The sequence below is a fragment of the Pleurodeles waltl genome, chromosome 6, assembly GCF_031143425.1.
Source record: "Pleurodeles waltl isolate 20211129_DDA chromosome 6, aPleWal1.hap1.20221129, whole genome shotgun sequence".
Taxonomy (NCBI): domain Eukaryota; kingdom Metazoa; phylum Chordata; class Amphibia; order Caudata; family Salamandridae; genus Pleurodeles; species Pleurodeles waltl.
The window spans coordinates 773,505,837-773,524,926 of NC_090445.1; positions in this window are offsets into that span (position 1 = coordinate 773,505,837).

Here is a 19,090-nt window from a genome sequence, read left to right on the forward strand (position 1 = left end):
GGAGCAAGTATTGGCAATACTGCATACTGAGGGACTCGCTGGAGTAGCCAGAGGACTGGACACTGGTAAGTCAATATTCACTACCTGTCACCCCTCCAATACCTGCATGCCATCTCACACCCACACCCTCACTCCCATCACTCCACTCCATTCCACACACTGCACCTACACATTAACTAACCCCAATGCCATGCCCTGCATGCCATATCAATGCATGGACACCCCTCCCAGCCCTGCATGGACACCCATCACTAAAGCATGCACAGCATAGGGAAACTAACAATCCCACAATACATCACCATACACAAGAAAAAGCTGGTAGGGTAACACCAACCATGGAGGAGAAACTAGGGAAGTACAAATGTCATACGCTTAATAGCATAATGCATCACTTATATCCCCACAGGTACCCAGCCAATGTCAGCGGTGAGGAGGTGCCACCACTATCCAGACCCCCAGACCCACAACAGAAAAGGCCCCCAGTGATGACAGTAACTCTGGACTTCTGGATCTTGATAACCTACCTGGCCCATCATGGACCACTGGACAGCCAGTCACCCAAGCCCATTCACAGACTACCACAGAGCATCGCCATCAGAAGCAACATCACACCACCCACCCAGCGTACCTAAACCTCTGTCCCAGGACATGTCAATCAGCAGTGTGCCCACCTGTAGAGGGACCATAGGCCACTCCTCATACCCAAGACAAACAGGGACCTGGGGTCAGTGTCAGTGGGCACATCATTAAGGGGACAGGGGCACAGGCCAACAGGGAAACTGGGGGGACTGCTGTATGCCAGGGGGAGGACAGGACCAGGGAACTGACTCTCCAGGAGGCACTCTCTGAGATCCTGGGATCAACATTCCCAGAATACGATGGGCCAGATCCTAGACAACGTGCAGGAGAACAGGAGGCTCCAGGAGGGACAGTATCAGGGGATCAGGGAGGACCTGCAAGCCATTAACAACACCCTGATCTCCATAGCAGGGCCACTGGCCGACATGGCAAACATCATGAGGGAAGCAACAGCTCATCAGCGGGCCCCTACCACTAGCCAGTCAACTGAACAGCCATCCACTTCAGCTGCCGCTAGTGGCCAGGAGGCCCCGCCACAGGATTCACAGGCCACCAGCACCCCTCCCCTGCAGAAGGTGAACCACCCAGCAAACGTTCCCTGCGACCCTGACAGAAGCCAGAGACACTTGCCAAGACCACCACCAGGAAATGAGACTCTCCTGATTGTCCCCCTTGTGTCCCACTTAGTCACCTTGTCCACCTTGAACTGTCATTGGTCCCCTTCCTATAGCCCCTTAGACACTGCACATGTGCTACAAACAGACTGGAACAATACCCTGGACTTTCCTCCATCATCACCCCATTCCATTGCACTTTTCCCTCTATTTCTTAGCACTACAATAAACACCCTTGGAAAAAGCTTGACTACGAGTCTTTCATGTAGTGAAAATGTGTAATGATGGAAACAGCTACATCCATTGCAAATGAACTGTACATAGTGAGAGCATAGAAAGAATGACCTGTAGCTGACTGTAGTGATCACATCAGGACACTGTTGTCATATCACCAACATCTGTAAAATGATAATCTATAGGTGACAGTAAGTAGAGGTAACAAGTGGGTAATGCCAGCATGCCACTGCCACACCAATAGTCATAGAAATGTAAAGTTGCACTGCTCACCTGTGTGTCATTGGAAGTACTGACAGATAACTGATGTTCTATTGTCCACATCCTCATCCTCTGCTTCCCCATCCTCACTGTCCTCAGGGTCCACTGCTGCACAGGGGCATTTCCAGTCACCTCCTCCTGCAGAAAAGACACATAGCATCTGAGGGACAGGTTGTGCAACATGCAGCATGCCACTATTATCTGGCAGACCTTCTCGGGTGAGTAGCACAGGGATCCACCTGTCAGATGGAGGCACCTGAACCTGGCCTTCAGGAGGCAGAAGGTCCACTCAATCATCCTTCTGGTTTGCCCATGTGCCTCATTATAACGTTCTTCAGCCCTTGTCCTTGTATTCCTCACAGGGGTCAGCAGCCACAATAGGTTTGGGTAGCCAGAGTCACCTTCAGGCATTGAGGAACAACATTTAGCCACACACTATCCTATGAGGGTAACATCGGAGGCATACACTAACATACACCGAGAGGGGACCAAGGTTCACCTATAAGCCACACCCTGTGCCTCTGTAGTTGGGCCATCACATTTGGGATGCTGCTATTCCTCAGGACAAAGGCATTATGCACCGACCCAGGATATTTAGCATTGACATGAGAGATGTACTGGTCCTCCAGGCACACCATCTGCACATTCATGTAGTGGAAACCTTTACAATTCCTCTACACCTGTTCATTCTGGCTGGGGGACAAACGCAATATGTGTCCCTTCAATCGCACCAATAATATTGGGGATAAAGCTATGTAGCTGCACTTGTGCTTTATCAGGGCAGACAACACTCTTGCCAGCACAATTAAGAACATTTGCTGTGACATCTCTGCTTCCAAGCCCACTGTCACTTGGAAAGAACCAGTTGCCAGGAAATGGAGCACTGATAGAACTTGCACAAGAGGGGGAAATCCCAGTGGGATGACAGATAGCTTATATCAGATCAGGCTCCAACTGGGCACACAGCTCTGTGATTGTGGACTTGTCCCGTCTATAGGTGAGGATAATGTGCCTTTCCTCCAGTGTAGCTAAGTCCACCAGGGGTCTCCATCTCCTATTCATCCACAGCGTTAGGTTTCTAAGGGACACAAGAGTGAGTAGGCTGTCACAATTTGAACAACTAAACCACAACAGCAGTCCACATCATGCAATTATGTATTGGGACAGTGTAAATTCCAAAGTATATGCCTATTTATCCTGTGATGGAGCAATTATCGATAGGCCTGTTCACCCCCCCCCGAAATGGAGACTGCCTGTCCTCTGTGGAGGGACAGGTGGAAGTTAGGTAATTCTGCCGACGTTGGGCGTTGTGGCAGTAGGCGGTCGTGAACCACTGTGCAATTTCTCATTGGATAATATTGGGCACTATGGAGTACAGTGGCCAATGAGGATTTACGCCTGCAGTGACGCTGTACACAGTGGTGGACATGACCGTCACTTCCTAAATCATTCCTCACTTGTTTCCTGACCTTCAAAAGGAGAAGACCTACACTGTATGTGCTGCTGTGACCTGTGTCTGGAACCTACCATGGCCCGTGTGACTGGGGAAAGGGTCTCAGCCTTCACTTTGGAGGAGTTGGAGTGACTGGTGGATGGGGTCCTACCACATTACGGACTGCTGTATGGACCTCCAGACCAACAGGTGAGTACACTGTGGGAACGATGCATGTGACATGGATGCATGGAGATTTGAAGGATTGTGTAAGGGGGGATTATCTGTTGGTGGTGTACATGTCGTGCGCTGGGCAATGTGTGTGCCCATAGTGATGGAAACGGGTATGGTGGGCCGTGTGTGACAGCCTGGACTGTTAGTTTAATGGTGTTCTCCTGTGTTTATTGCATCTGCAGGTCAGCGCCCATCAAAAGAAGGGATTATGGCATGCCATCACCAAGGAGGTGTGGACCCTGGGGGTCTATGGCAGGCGGAGCACCCACTGTCGGAAACGGAGGAAGGACCTGAGACGCTGGGCATGGAAGACTGCGGATGCCCAACTAGGGATGGCCTCCCAACGAGAAAGGGGTGCCCGTCAGACCCTGGCCCCCCGGATGGCCCGCATCTTGGCGGTGGCATACCCTGAGCTGGATGGGTGCTTGAGGGAATCACAGAAGCACCAAGGGGGTGAATACAGTGAGTATCATTACAAATTTTGGCTGGTAGGGTGGTATCTGGGTGGTGGTTGTGTGTTAGTGGGTGCCCCTGAGGCCAGGCCAGCCATTGCAGGGTGGGTCCTCTGAAGGGTAATGGTTGCATGGCAAATATAGGTAACCTAGCTTGTTAGGCAGGGCTGCGTGGGTCCCAGGTGTGCTGCAGTTGGCGACGTGTGCTCCTTATCAAGCCTTGGTGACTAGCCATGTCACTGGTAGTCCAATGCATATTGCGTAGGCATGTTCCCTGTGTGTGAGGGTGCAGTGTATGCCAGTGTATGCCAACGGTAGAGTTGGTGCAGTCATTGGCCCAGTGTATCCTTTTTCTCTCTCCCCCTTTCTTGTTTTGTCATCCTGTCCATGTGTGCATTAGCAGTATCAGGCTAAGGAGCATGGGCACTGGCGACTGAGGAGCCTGGAGACAGAGTCCACCGACGCCGAGGGAACCAGTGCGAAGGAGGGCGAGGGGAGCATCCTAGCAGAGACTGGAGGGGACAACACAGACCCCAATACCTCCTGTGATGGGAGCTCCCTGGTGGTGGCGGACACCTCTGTGACCACACCAGCTGCAGGTACAGCCGCCACCCCCCCATAAAAGGAACCGCCCTCCCAGTAGCCCCTCAGCGAGTTGCCCGTGCCCACTCACCCAGGAGGGTGGGCATCTCCTTCACCGCAGGCACCTCAGGCCCTGCCCCAGTGAGCCCTGCTCCCTGAGTGAGGAGGCTATTGACTTCCTGACATCCATCTCTGTAGGGCAGTCAACCATTGTGAAAGCCATCCAGGGGCTGGCATCCCAGATGCAGCAATGCAATGCATTCCAGGAGGGAATTCACAGTGGATTGGCAGCCCAACAGAGATCGATTCAGGCTCTGGCCTCCTCTCTGACGGCAGCCATTGTCCCTGTTTCTACCGTCCCCCATCCAACTACCACTTCCCAGTCCCACACCCCTCAACACAAACCTATCCCAGGCACATATACAGGCGAGCATGCACATAAGGCAACACATAAGAGTGGCACAGGCAAGCACAATCACCACACTTCATCCCACAGGCACTCACATAAATACCATACAGTTGCAGACACGACAACATCCACTGCCTCCATTGTCTCCCCCTCCTCCCCCACCTCCCTCCCAGTCCTATCCACATTCACACCTGCATGCACTACATCTACATCCACTACCAGCATCACCACACAAAGCAGAACACACACCTCGCTGGCAGATACCTCCACAACAACCATGCACGTGTACCCTGGGTCCTCTCCCACCGTGTCTGCCCCAACCTCCTAAGGGACAACATCGAAAGCACTCAGACACCCAACAGCCATCCACCTCACATCAGCATACAGCCCATGCACCTGCACCCAAATCCAGCAGACATACACCTCCAACAACCACTCCCTCATCCTCCATGTTATACTTTTCATCCTTGGCGTGGTCTCCCTAAACTTTTTGCCTGTTTCCCAGGTTGTTGATGTGTGCTGGACTTTGCTGTTTTCGTTACTCTGAACACTTTACCACTGCTAACCAGTGCTAACGTGCAAGTGCTCCTATACAAAATCTGTATCTAATTGGCTTATACAGGATTAGCATTTTTGATTTATTAGTAAGTCCCTAGTACAGTGCACTAGAGGTGCCCAGGGTCTGTAAATCAGATACTACTAGTGAGCCTGAAGCACTGGTTGTGCCACCCACATAGTTAGTTCTGTAATCATGTCTCAGACTTGCCACTGCAGTGTCTGTGTGTGCAGTTTTAACTGTAAATTCGACTTGGCAAGTGTACCCACTTGCCAGGCCTAAACCTTCCCTTTTCTTACATGTAAGTCACCCCTAAGGTAGGCCCTAGGTATCCCCAAGGGCAGGGTGCAGTGTAAGGTTAAGGTAGGACATACAGTAATGTTTTTTATATGTCATAACAGTGAAATATTTTTAATTTGTTTTTAACTGTTGCAAGGCCTGTCCTTCTCATAGGTTAACATGGGGCTACCTTTAAATCTGATTAAAGTGTAGATTCCATTTGGGAGCGGATGGACATGAGTTTGGGGTCTCTGAGCTCACAATTTAAAAATACATATTTTAGTAAAGTTGATTTTAAGATTGTGTGTTTGAAAATGCCACTTTTAGAAAGTGAGCATTTCTGTGACTCTGCATGTTTGTGTATCCCTGTTTGTGTCAGTTTGACAGTTGGGCTGGTTGCACCTCACAGTAGACAGTGACACAAAGGGAGCTGGAGTGTAGTCTGCATTTCCTGATGGGGGATCTGTGCTAGGAGAGAAGGGAAGAGTGGTCACTCACACCTGAAAGGGCTGTGCCTGTCCTCACACAGTGCAGTCTCAGACCCCCTGGTGAGTGTCTGGGGCCTGGCCTGGGCAAGGCAGGATTTCACATTCAGTAGAGACTTTGCTTTGAGGTAGGCCTACTTCAAAGGAGAAATTGGGTATAAGAAGGGTACCCAAAAACCACAGACTTTAGAACACTTCTGGAAACCAAGAGGAACCTCTGCCTGGAGAAGAGATGAAGAACTGAGGAAGATTAGCTGCCCTGCCTGTGACTGTCCTTTGTGGAGCTATTCTGCAGTTGCTGCTTCTTCCTGTGCTAGAGGACAAAGACAGGACTTTGGGGGTCATTCCAACCCTGGCGGTCATCGACCGCCAGGGTGGATGACCACGGAAGCACCGCCAACAGGCTGGCGGTGCTTCATTTGGGATTCCAACTGCGGTTGTCGCCCAGCCGGGTCCGGCGGTTTCTCGCCGGATTTCCCCCGGCTGGGAGAATCCTCTATGGCGGCGCTGCAAGCAGCGCTGCCATGGGGATTCCGACCCCCTTCCCGCCAGCCTGTTTCTGGCGTTTTTTACCACCAGGAACAGGATGGTGGGAACGGGTGTCGTGGGGCCCCTGGGGGCCCCTGCACTGCCCATGCCATTGGCATGGGCAGTGCAGGGGCCCCCTAACAGGGCCCCAGCATGATTTCCACTGTCTGCATAGCAACTGCACCCGTCGCACCCCTGCAACACCATTCGGAGCCGGCTTCTGTGTTGCAGGGCCTTTCCCGCTGGCCCGGCGGGCGCTCCCTTGGCCCAGCGGGAAAGTCTGAATGGCCCCGCAGTCTTCTGACTGCGGAGCGGTCATTTGACGGGGTAAGTTTGGCGGGCGGCAACCGCCGCCCGCCAAACTTGGAATGACCCCCTTTGTGTTGCCTTCCTTCTTGTGAAGATCTCCAAGGGCTTGATTTAGAGCTTGCCTGCTGTTGTTTGAAGTCTCAGGGACAGTAAAGACTTCCCTCTGCCACCACCTGGAGTGTCTGGAGAGACTCCTACTCTGCCCTGTGGTGCCCATCCAGTTCCTAGGACCCTGAAAGGAGAAGCTGGCAGCCTAAGAGGAAGAACGCTGTGCGGGGAAAAGATCGACGCTACTCCAATCTGCGGCTGAAAAATAGATGTGCCGCCAGCTTCCCAGCTGAAAATCAACGCTCGCCTGCAATGTGACCGAAGAATCGACGCACAGAGCTAGAGAAATGACGTGCAGCATCGCTGACGGACCCTGGGAGATCGCAACCCACGCTGTATGGTTTTCGGATCATTGTGTGGCTGGATTTCCAATGCAAGCACTGCTGGGCGTGTAAAAAAAAAACAACGCAAGGCCTGCCTGGACCTGAGAGTGCTGACTGGATCCATGCATCGCTCTCCTGCGGAGTGAAGAAACGACGTGCCCAGACCCGACGAAAGGAGAAACAATGCAAGGTCTCGCTCGTGAGTGAAATTGATGCATTGCACGCTCTTTTTGATGCACACTCGCCCATGCAGAGTTATTTCTGATGCACCCAAGGTACATTTTCACGCTAACAGTATTAGTGTGTGTTTAAAACTACATGAACACTCTTTTTGCTTTTTAATTGATAACTTGACTTGAGTATTGTGGATTTTTGTTTTGTTTTGTTTAGATATTCTCTATTTTCCTAAACCTGTGTTGTCATTTTGTAGTGTTTTCATTAAGTAACTGTGTGTGTTGGTATAAATACTTTACACCTAGCACTCTGAAGTTAAGCCTACTGCTCTGCCAAGCTACCAAGGGGGTAAGCAGGGATTAGCTGAGGGTGATTCTCTTTTACCCTGACTAGAGTGAGGGTCCTTGCTTGGACGGGGCTAATCTGACTGCCAACCAAATACCCCATTTCAAACACTCCACTCCCATTACACCTCCCTCCTCCCGCCCCAACAACCCTAAAAAGCTTTTTCTTTCCCAAATTGACCTCTTCCCTCCTCCTCCCCCACCCCCGTCCGACACGTATGTGCAGGATACCAAGGACACAGCCCAGCACCTCAGCCAAACAGTCCACGGAGACAGTGGTGGCACCACCTACTCATGGTGGTAAGGATACCAGACCTACAACACAGAAGGAGAAGCAGCCAGCACCACCAGGGAAGAAGGGGAAGAGTCCTGTATCACCAGGAAAGAGTGTGAAAAGTCCTACACCAGCTGTGAAGAAGGGGAAGGACCCTGCACCAGCTGTGAAGAAGGGGAAGAGCCCATCCACCCCTGCCAGGAAGGGTAAGGGATCCATGACCCATGGAGAGGAGGATACGAGGCACACACACCAGCGGAAGTTGTCAGGCTAACACCACCACTACCACCAGCTGTCACAGGCCCTCATGGCCAGCTGTAGAAGTGTAGCCATCAGGGAGTGCAGGGGCTTCCCAGGAGGCTCCTCCAACCACCACCACAATGCAGCCGTCACCACCGGCGGACACCATAGAGGCCACCCTCCAGGGGCAGCTGTGGGGGCTGCTCCCTCCAGAACCAGTGGGCAAGTCATCCACTCCAGAGACTGTGGCCTTGTACTCCCCATGACAAAGAAATGGGCATTTTGTCCCCTCCAGAACCAGTGGGCAAGTCACCCACTCCAGAGACTGTGGCCTCGCACTCCCCAGGACAAAGCAATGGACATGTTGCCCCATCCAGAACCAGTGGGCAAGTTACCCACTCCAGAGACTGTGGTATTGCACTTCCCAGAACAAAGCAATGGGCATGTTGCCCTATCCAGAACCAGTAGGGGCATTCCCGTATTCATCTGAGGTGCCCCCCCAAACCCCTAAGGTGCCTTCCCACTTCCAAAATGATGCCCCTGCAGTGTTATCTCCGGGTGTGTCAGGAATCAGGTTGGGCCTTGGACTGCCCTGTGACCTTGTGTGCCCTCATGACTCTGCACTGGGTATTGGCCCTTTATGGACATTTGTTTATATTTGGTTTGTGTGGTTGATTTTGCTATGCTAATACGTTATTGTTATTCAAGCATTATGCTCTGTGTTTTATTATGCTGTGTGTCTTGTGCGATTGGTTTACGTATGCGGCTGCTTGTGTGTATGGTGTGTGTGTGTCAGGTGTGTTGTGTGTGTCACTCTTGTTTTCCTCCCGCCCTCCCTTGTGTGCTAGGTGTCTGTACTCACCATCGTTGTCTTCGTCAGCTTTGGTGTTCCAGGTGGAGCATGACAAAGAAGATCATCAGAAAGACTTGCAGTTTGGGTTCCATGGCGACGTGATTCCTCCCTGTGTCTCCAATGGTGAGTCCTTTCACTTCTGAGTTTTGTTTCTGCCAGGCTTTTGTTGGCGTTGGTACCTCCCCAGAAAAGGTGGGAGGTTGCAGTGTCATAATATGGTGGGCTGTACTTTGTCTCTCGTCTGGCTGTTGACGGCTACCGCCGTAGTGACTGTTGTTTCCACCATGGCGGTTGGTGTGGTACATTGGATGTCTATAGGAATTATCACCACCATGGTCAGTATTTGGTGGTACTTACCGCCAGCCTGTTGGCGGTATTACCGCCACTTTATCACTCAATGCCAGGGTCTTAATGAGGGCCTTGGTTAATTTATTTATGTCTACTGTGTATGAGGTGCTGGTCATGAGACATCGTAAACAGTACCAGTAATACTCTTGGTGTGAGTGTGAGAGGTTGGTGTAAGTGAATTTTGAGTGCATACAGAGGAATTCTATCAATCAGAGGGAGGTCCGCTGGCTGAGTCTCATCCAAAGTGTAATTGTGAAAGCATAGTCGGAAAGTGTAGCTCCATACTGCTTTTGGAGTGTTTCATTACCCGATACTTTAGTGAATCAGACAAATATGTTGTTAAATATTTGCTTGCATTATTTTCAATTAGGTTTGCTTAAAAGAGACGATGTGAGAGAAATCATGAAGGAGAGTAAGCTGCTGCAAGGAGTGAGATTGACGGCACATTGTGCTGCGCTGTATAGGTCAGTTGCTGTGAAGTTGTTCTGATATTAGTGGACTACGTCACAGAGTGCCATGCTGCTATTGGTTGTGAATGCTGAAAAGAGAATTGTGGGTTCAGAATAATTTACTAATTTTAAATGAAAAGTTGATTGTGGTTTATTGAAATTTTCTTGAATATGAAGTTCTTTCAAGCATTAAAAAGTTTGATGAAAGGTGATTTATCTATGACGGTTAGAGAGGGAATAGAAACTCCACCCAAAATTACTCCAGGTATTTCATGCATTGTCATTCTGAGGTCTTAATTCATGTTTCCGGCTTGAACAATGGCTTAAGTGTACTGAGAAAAAATGTGCATTACCATTTCCATGCTATGGGACATTCAATTTGAGAGCTTGACACAAATTTTACCTGAGATGAAACTGCTTCCTAAACCACACAAGTTGAAGCACTTAATACTTGGGAACACATAGCTTATCAGAAGCAGAAAGAGAAGTGCGGGTGTCGAGTAGGGAAAGCAATAAGAACTTGTACAGAAGCAAGATAGGACAATAAACAGAAAGCTTGGAGAGCAGACATAATAGAAGGAAGTAGATTATATCCTGCTTTAACAAGTGAGGAAAGGGAAAAGACTAAACATAAATGGAATAAAAAGATAGAAGAGACAACAGAGAATAAATCTGAAAATTATGAGAGTGATTCAAAGATGAATTTATAAATCAGTTACTGTTAAATCGTCTGCGTTCATACAACACTGTCCAGACAGGAGAGTCAAGTGAGCCACAGAGGAATGTAACTTTTGCCATACCTATTGCATCTGTTAAACAGAGCCCTAATCAGACAGGACAGAGTTCAAATGTGAATCAAATAGAATAGAGTTTCAATTAAAATCAGTCAGGACACACTTTATGATGACAATTCCACAGGATCCAACAAATTACACTACCCAAGATGCATTAACAGTTCCAGTGATATTGGTCCAATTGTTCCCTATATAATCCAGGTATGACAGGAAATAATACATATGTGTTGACTGTTTCAAATATTTTAAATGTCCCAAAAGTTCCAATTGGTCCGAATGTACTGACCTCTCCAACAGCCCCCTTACCGACAAATGCCCAGAGTAATGTTAGTTCAAATGGCTCAACATTGGAAATATTTATTTCACATCTATGCCCATTGACCCCTATGTGCATTTCAGATCCAACTCCAACAAGAAGTCAGGCAGGATTTACACCTGAAGCAAGGTTTCCTCAAAGATCCTCACCATTTTATGTGCCCAGATTGGAACCTATCCCGAATCTTGGCTGTTGTATCCCAAATAGATGATTACCCTTTTTCACATCTGAAGCAGAAATGCCAATGGCGAATACCCAAAATCATGAGAGTTCAAATTCTTCAGGAGGAGAGATATGGATTAATACTCCATTAATACTCCAGTGAGCCTACCAGGTCTTAATGCTAAGAAGTTAAGTGACTGGTTAACTAGTTTGAGTGCTACAAATGAGCAGGAAACATATTCCAAACACTAGAGAGAGAAAGAACATTAGATCAGGGGTCTTCAACCCTTTCTGAAATGAAAACTACTTATGTTCAATGAAGCTCATTAAGAGCTGCTCATATTATTAGTGTTGTAATAGTGTCCACATCCGAAAAGATAAAATTAGTGGTCACCATCTGCAAGTTTACTACCAGTGATTACCTCAGTGCATCAGGCAGGATTGCCAGCATAATGTAATAAAGGCTTTGTCTATATGGGTAATACATAACAGACATAGCTTCAATACCCGTGGCAACAAGGTAATACGATTTGCAAACAGCCTCCTCGTGGCCATATGATTTATCATTCAAATATCAGCTTTAAATATATTTTGAAAATTAAGCCTTTTGAGTTCAAATACCAGCTTATGAACTCTGAAAATGAACACATTGTAGTCTTGAGTACACACTCTCAACTTTGGTATAGGTATAGTCATTAATTTAAGCAAAAGCTTCTGACTTAGTAGGCTGGGCTCCAAACAGGAGAGCTACATACAGGTAACTGGAGAGCTACCGGGTAGCTCACGAGCTACTAGTTGGTGAAGCCTGCATTAGATGTTCCCAAATTGAGATTAGAATGTAATGAGATGATATAGGGAATCTTAGACACAGCTCAATTAGACACTTACAGAAAGGACAAACTATGCTTCTTATGTAAAGACTGCAAGAATACTGGGCTGATTACAGAATCCCCTAACCTTTTGCCCCCATTTTTCACTTTTTCTGGTGTTTCCCTGACTTTGATGGTGCCCTGGGTAGTGCTAACAAGTCCCAGGGCTTATGCTCTGCGTAAAATGAGTATGAAAATTAGGCTAATTATAATTGGCTATGTCAATCTACCTATAGGTCCCTAGTCTATGGTATAGCATGTTGGTTTAGGGACCCCAGCATAGGTGGTGTACCCATACGTCCACCGCTGAGGTGCCCAGTGTCAATTTAAAGGCAGGCCTGGCTTGCTGGCTGCTTTTAAAGTAAAGTTATATGTAAATTCGACTTTGGAATGAAAAGTACTTCCAAATTCTTAAACTACCTTATTTTTACATATAATATCACCCCTAAGGTGTGTTCTAGGTGCCCCCAGGATTGGGTGCAGTGTAACTATAAGCAGAGACCTTCTAGAATATGTTTTGTAAGTCCTGGTGAGGAAAAATAATCAAATTTGTTTTCCCTCATTGTAGTGAATAGGCTCCATAGGCTAAAATAGGGAGACTTTACTTTAATTATTAAAGTCTCCTCCAAAGGAGTTCGATATGGCAAGTGTGGCCTCAACCCGATTGCTATAATAAATGTAACATCTTTCCATTGTTGAATTTAATATAACTAGTTTAGGGAAAGAGTTTTAGAACTCTTCCTAAAAGTTACCAGTTTCAGCTCTGTAGTACCCTTCTCTGATTGGCCAGCCTCTGGCAGCCTCACCAGGCTGCCCTGATGAGGTATAAAGTGGCCTGGGCTGAACACAAATGAATGGCATGATGGAGGAGATGTGCCTCAGCAGATGAAACAGGAATGGGGGAGATCAGCCAAACTGATCTTCAAACGAGGGAAGGACACTTGGAGCAGCTCAGTTCCTCCCTCATTTCCAGCAAAACCCAGACAACCAGGAGCCCTCTTGATTAGACTATGAGAGGGCAGGAGAGGGGTGTGTTAAGGATTTTTAGCCACACCAGTGGGTGAGTTCAGCCAGACTTAACCTCCAAAATTCAGTTTCTGTCACTTTGGATTTTTAAGAAATGTTGCTCCCTGGGATTGATTTTTGCCACACTTCCCAGGGAGTGGTTATCCAAGAGGATAGTGGCCTGACTGTGATTGGACAGATGCCCCTCCATGCTTTTCACCCCAGGAGCAAGGATAAGTTTGGCAGAGCTGGACCCACACCTCAGATCCCTTTAAGGAACAACATCAGAAGAAGAAGGACAGCCCTGTTGGACCCCTGATCTGCACCAGGACACTGCTCTCTGAAGGACAGCATCAGCTGCACACTTGGGCTTCCCCAAAACAATAACTTTGCCTGTCTTCAACTGGTTCAAGAAGAGACTCCCTGCTTGCAACAGGTGAAAGATGGCTGACCAGAGTCCCCTGCATCAAAACCTGATGGAACTGACCTGATGACCAGTGGCTAGTGGTCATTTTTGATGTGAACCAGGTTCAATCTGGAAGTGGGAGTCCTAGCCCTCAAGGAGCAACTCAGAGCTTCTGAAACATTGGGTTGAGTTGTGGACTCCTAATGGACCGTCTAAGACCTTCTGAAAGAAGATTCAGAAGTTTGGAGAGGTTTGGAGAAATTTTGGAAAAAAAGCTCCATAAAGGGACTGGCCTGCCGTGGTGAGTGAAACCTGCTTACCTCAACCATGCCCTGGCCTGAATTGCAGGTTTGTCCTTGTTGGAAAATGGGTTATTGGTAAGGGCAGGTAGGTACCTACACTTAGCAATAGGCCACTAACCTCCACTAAGGTCCAGTTAGGTCTCAGTAAATTAAACCCAGCTCAACCCTTGGTAGCTTGGCAACGAGCGTCAAGGCTTAACTTAGGAGACAGAGTGTAAAGCATTCAAATATCACAAAACAGTAATTAAATAAAACACAGGAAACAGTTTAAAAATCCAAAACCAATTTATATAGATAGATTATAATTTTATCTTTAAAATGACACCAAAACGAATACAATCAGATAAGGGGAACCGGCTATATGAATTTTTAAAGAGTCTTTTTTTTTTAGCGCCTGGAAACAAAAAGCGCCAATCGGGTCATCTGGTTGCACCTCGACTGGGACAAAGTAAAAGTTTAAGGCCGACCGCGATGGAGCCCTGCTCGGCTACAGGCCGCGGGAGGCCTCGGTTAAAAGTTTACCTTCACACTGATGGGGTCATTCTGACCCTGGCGGTTGACTACCGCCAGGGCCGGGGACCGCGGATGCACCGCCAACAGGCTGGCGGTGCATCCATGGGCATTCTGACCGCGGCGGTACAGCCGCGGTCAGAAACGCGAATCCGGCGGTGTCCCGCCGGTTTCCCGCTGCCCTAGGGAATCCTCCATGGCGGCTGCAGGCAGCGCCGCCATGGGGATTCCGACCCCCTTACCGCCAGCCTGGTTCTTGCGGTTTTGACCGCCAGAACCTGGCTGGCGGTAACGGGTGTCGTGGGGCCCCTGGGGGCCCCTGCAGTGCCCATGCCAATGGCATGGGCACTGCAGGGGCCCCCTAACAGGGCCCCACCAAGATTTTCAGTGTCTGCCAAGCAGACACTGAAAATCGCGACGGGTGCAACTGCACCCGTCGCACCCCTTCCACTCCGCAGGCTCCATTCGGAGCCGGCATCAACATGGAAGGGGGTTTCCCGCTGGGCTGGCGGGCGGCCTTCTGGCGGTCGCCTGCCAGCCCAGCGGGAAACTCAGAATTACCGCGTCGGTCTTTTGACCGCGCAGCGGTATTCTGACGGCGGGACTTAGTCCCCCTTAGTCTTTTTTTCGAAGATTTTCTTCAGCGGGACGAACCTGCCGGTCCAATCCGACCTTCTGGAGCCCTTCTCCGGATACGCGTTGCTGGAATCCTCGGTGGAGATTTTTACCTTCGGACTTAGTCGTTTTTTCGAGGTGAAAATCCTTCGACCGGGGTAAACCTGGATCTTGATCCGACGTCCATGGAGTCCTCCTCGGATACGCTGGCTGGGAGGTCCCGGTCAACTTTTTACCTTCGGACTTAGGGGGTCATTCTGACCCCCGCCGGCGGCAGAAGCCGCCGGCCTGGCGGGAACCGCCAGAAGACCGTACCGTGGTCGAAAGACCGCGGCGGTCATTCTGACTTTCCCGCTGGACTGGCGGGCGACCGACAGAAGGCCGCCCGCCCGCCCAGCGGGAAACCCCCTTCCAGGAGGATGCCGCCTCCGAATGGAGCCGGCGGAGTGGAAGGGGTGCGACGGGTGCAGTTGCACCCGTCGCGATTTTCAGTGTCTGCCACGCAGACACTGAAAATCTATGTGGGGCCCTGTTAGGGGGCCCCTGCAGTGGCCATGCCAATGGCATGGGCACTGCAGGGGCCCCCAGGGGCCCCACGACACCTGTTCCCGCCAGCCAGGTTCTGGCGGTGGAAACCGCCAGAACCAGGCTGGCGGGAAGGGGGTCGGAATCCCCATGGCGGCGCTGCTTGCAGCGCCGCCGTGGAGGATTCCCAGGGGCAGCGGGAAACCGGCGGGACACCGCCGGTTTCCCGTTTCTGACCGCGGCTGTACCGCCACGGTCAGAATGCCCATGGAAGCACCGCCAGCGTGTTGGCGGTGCTTCCGCGGTCGTTGGCCCTGGCGGTCCATGACCGCCAGGGTCAGAATGACCCCCTTAGTCTCTTTTTCAGAGATTTTCTTTACCAGGACTAACCAGCAAATCAGGCCGGGTTGCGGTTGAGGCAAGCCGGATGGAGTTGTCGCGGCGGGTCGGTCACTCTATGGAGCTTTTTTTCAAAAGTTGTCCAAACTTCTGGGGCTTCTCCCAGATGTCCTTTTAAGGTTCTTTTGAGGTCCACAGCTCACCCCAAGGGTCCAGAAGTTCTGAGATGGTCCTTGGGGGGGTGCGGACTACAACTCCCAGAATGCACCTGGCGCAAACTCCTTTTTGGCCATTGGACAATGGTTAGCTGGTCGCTTTCTTCAGGAGTTGGTGCAGGGGACTCTGGTTAGCAATTTTTCACCTGTAGCAAACAGGGAGTCCCTCCTTGAACCAGTTGAAGCCAGGCAAAGTCCTTCTTGTGGTGAAGCCCAAGTATGCAGCTGGTGCAGTCCTTCTGAGTGCAGGTTCCAGGTGCAGGCCAGGGGTCCAGTAAGGGAGTCCTTCTTCTTCTGTTGTTCTTCCTTGTTGGATGTGGTAGGGAACTGAGGTGTGGGTGCAGGTCTGCCAGTTTTATCCTTGCTCCTGGGTGAAAAGCAGGGGGGTCCTGGTTCTCCAATCAGGTGCAGGGTCCTTCCCCCTGTGATGACCACTTCCTGGGAAGTGTGGCAAAAATCAATCCCAGGAGGCAACATTCTCTGAAAATCCATCATGGCTGAATCTGATTTTTGGAGGTTACATCTGGCTGAGCCCACCACTGGTGTGGCTAAAAATCATAAACACACCCCTCTCCTGCCCTCTCCTAATCTAATCAAGGGGACACCTAGTTGTCTGGGGTTGCAGGATGTGGGGGTGTTGCTGGTTGCTCCAAATGTCCTTCTCTGCCTTTGAAGACCAGTTTGGCAGCCCTCCCCCTTCTTGCCTCACCATCTGCTGAGGGGAGATTCCTTCCCACAGGCACATTCCTTTGTGTGAAGCCAGGCCACTTCACACCTTATCAAGGCAGCCAGGCCAGGCTGCTAAAGGCTGGCCAATCAGAGCACAGCAGCAAAAACAATGCAGGGCTGAAATTGGCAACTTTTCAGGTAAAGTTTAAAACTCTTTACCTGAACAAGTTATATTAAATCCCACAACTGGAAGTTGTGGGATTTATTACAACAATTAATTTGATACCAAATTCTTGGTATGCATCATTTAAGGAGACTTTAAAAATTAAAATAAAGTCTCCCCATTCTAGCCTATGAAGGCCTATTACTACAATGAGGGGAAAACGAATTTGGCTGTTTTTACCTCACCAGGGCTTATTAAACTATTTTTATAAAGTCCCTGCTTATAGTTACATGGCACCCAGCCCTAGGGGCACATAGGGCACACCTTAGGGGTGACGTATATGTAAAAATAAGGTAGTTTAAGACTTTGGAACTACTTTTAATTCCAAAGTCGAATTTGCATATAACTTTAATTTAAAAGCAGCCAGCAAGGCAGGCCTGCCTTTAAAATGACACTGGGCACCTCAGCAGTGCACCACCTATGCTGTGGTCCCTAAACCTACATGCCCTACCATATACTAGGGACTTATAGGTAGGTTAACTTAGCCAATTATAATTAGCCTAATTTGCATATCCATTTTACACAGAGCACAGGCCCTGGGACTGGTTAGCAGTACCCAGGGCACCATCAGAGTCAGGAAAACACCAGCAAAAAGTGGAAAATGGGGGCAAAAAGTTAGGGGGCCTCTGCAATCAGCCCTGTTTTCCCACAGTCCTGCTGAAAAGCTCCGGAGCCCAGACTTCCAGGATTTCAGTGGGGGCTCCTGAAAAGGTGATCCGATGACCTTGCATTGAAATCAGCTTGCTGGAGGGTCGACTCCTGTTGGAAGCAAAAAGCTCCAAAAAAGTGACAGTGCAAGAGCGTAGAAAGTTGACCGGGACTTCCTACACAGCGTATCCGAAGAGAACTCAAGGAATGTTGGAGAAAGATTCATCTTTGGGTCAGATGAAGGTTCCCATACTTAAAAATCACCTACGTCTGAAGGTAGAATTCTTCAAAGCGGTCTCCTGCGACACATATCCAAAGAGGGCTCCAGGGAGGTCCGATCGGATTGGTGAGTTCATCCCATTGAAGAAAATCTTCAAGAAAATGACTAAGGGCCTCAGTACGACACTGGTGGTCTTAAGACTGCCAGCGCCGCTGTGGCAGTCAGACCACTACTAATATGGTGGTCTGAAAAAACACATTATGACTGTGGTGGTTTTGCCATGGTCAGACTGCCAGCACCACCAGTTCTCCTCCACTGGAGGGGCTGGCAGTCCTAATCCACCAGGGCAGCACTGCAAGCTGCTCTACCCAGGTGGATTAGGAGTCCTTTCCCCACTGGTGATTACATGGTGGTATCCCTGCCATGCAAAGGCTGGCGGGGATAGGGTTTCCCAGGGGGGGCCCCTGCGCTTCCAATGCACTTGGCATGGGCAGTGCAGAGACCCTCCTGGCCAGCCCCGTCTTGATTTCACTGTCTGCTTTGCGGATGGGTGCTGGTGCTCCCTACGCACTACAGCATTGCCTCCGGCTCTAATATGAGCTGACATCAATGTTTCAGGCTGTTTCCCGCTGGGCCAGTTGGTGTAAACTCTTAATGGGGCCTGCAGGAAGGGAACCTTACTGGCGGTAACCTGGCCACTGGAGTTTGGTGGATGGCTTTTTCGGTCTGCCAAACTCATAATGACCCCATAAGTCTGAAGATAACATTTTGATCATAGCCTCTCACTTGCTGTAGCTGAGCAGGGCTCCATCATGGTCAGCCTCAAACTTTGACTTTGCCCCGGTCTAGTGCTACCAGACGACTAGAATGGCACTTTTAGTTTCTATGTGCTAGAAAACATTAATTCTTCAAAACTTCATATCTTCAGTTCCCATTATCCGATTTGAATCGTTTTGGTGTTATTTTAAAGATAAACATATACTCTATTATTCTAAATTGGTGTTGGACTTTTATTTTGTTTTGTGTTTTACCTATTTCCTGTTTTGTGATTATTAAATGTTTTATACACTTGTCTTCTAAGTTAAGCCTTGTCACTCGTTGCCAAGCTAGGGAGGGTTGAGTAGGGATTAGTTTATTGAGACCTGACTGGACCTAAGTGGGGGTTAGTGGCCTATTGCTAAGTGTAGGTACTTACCTGCCCTTAC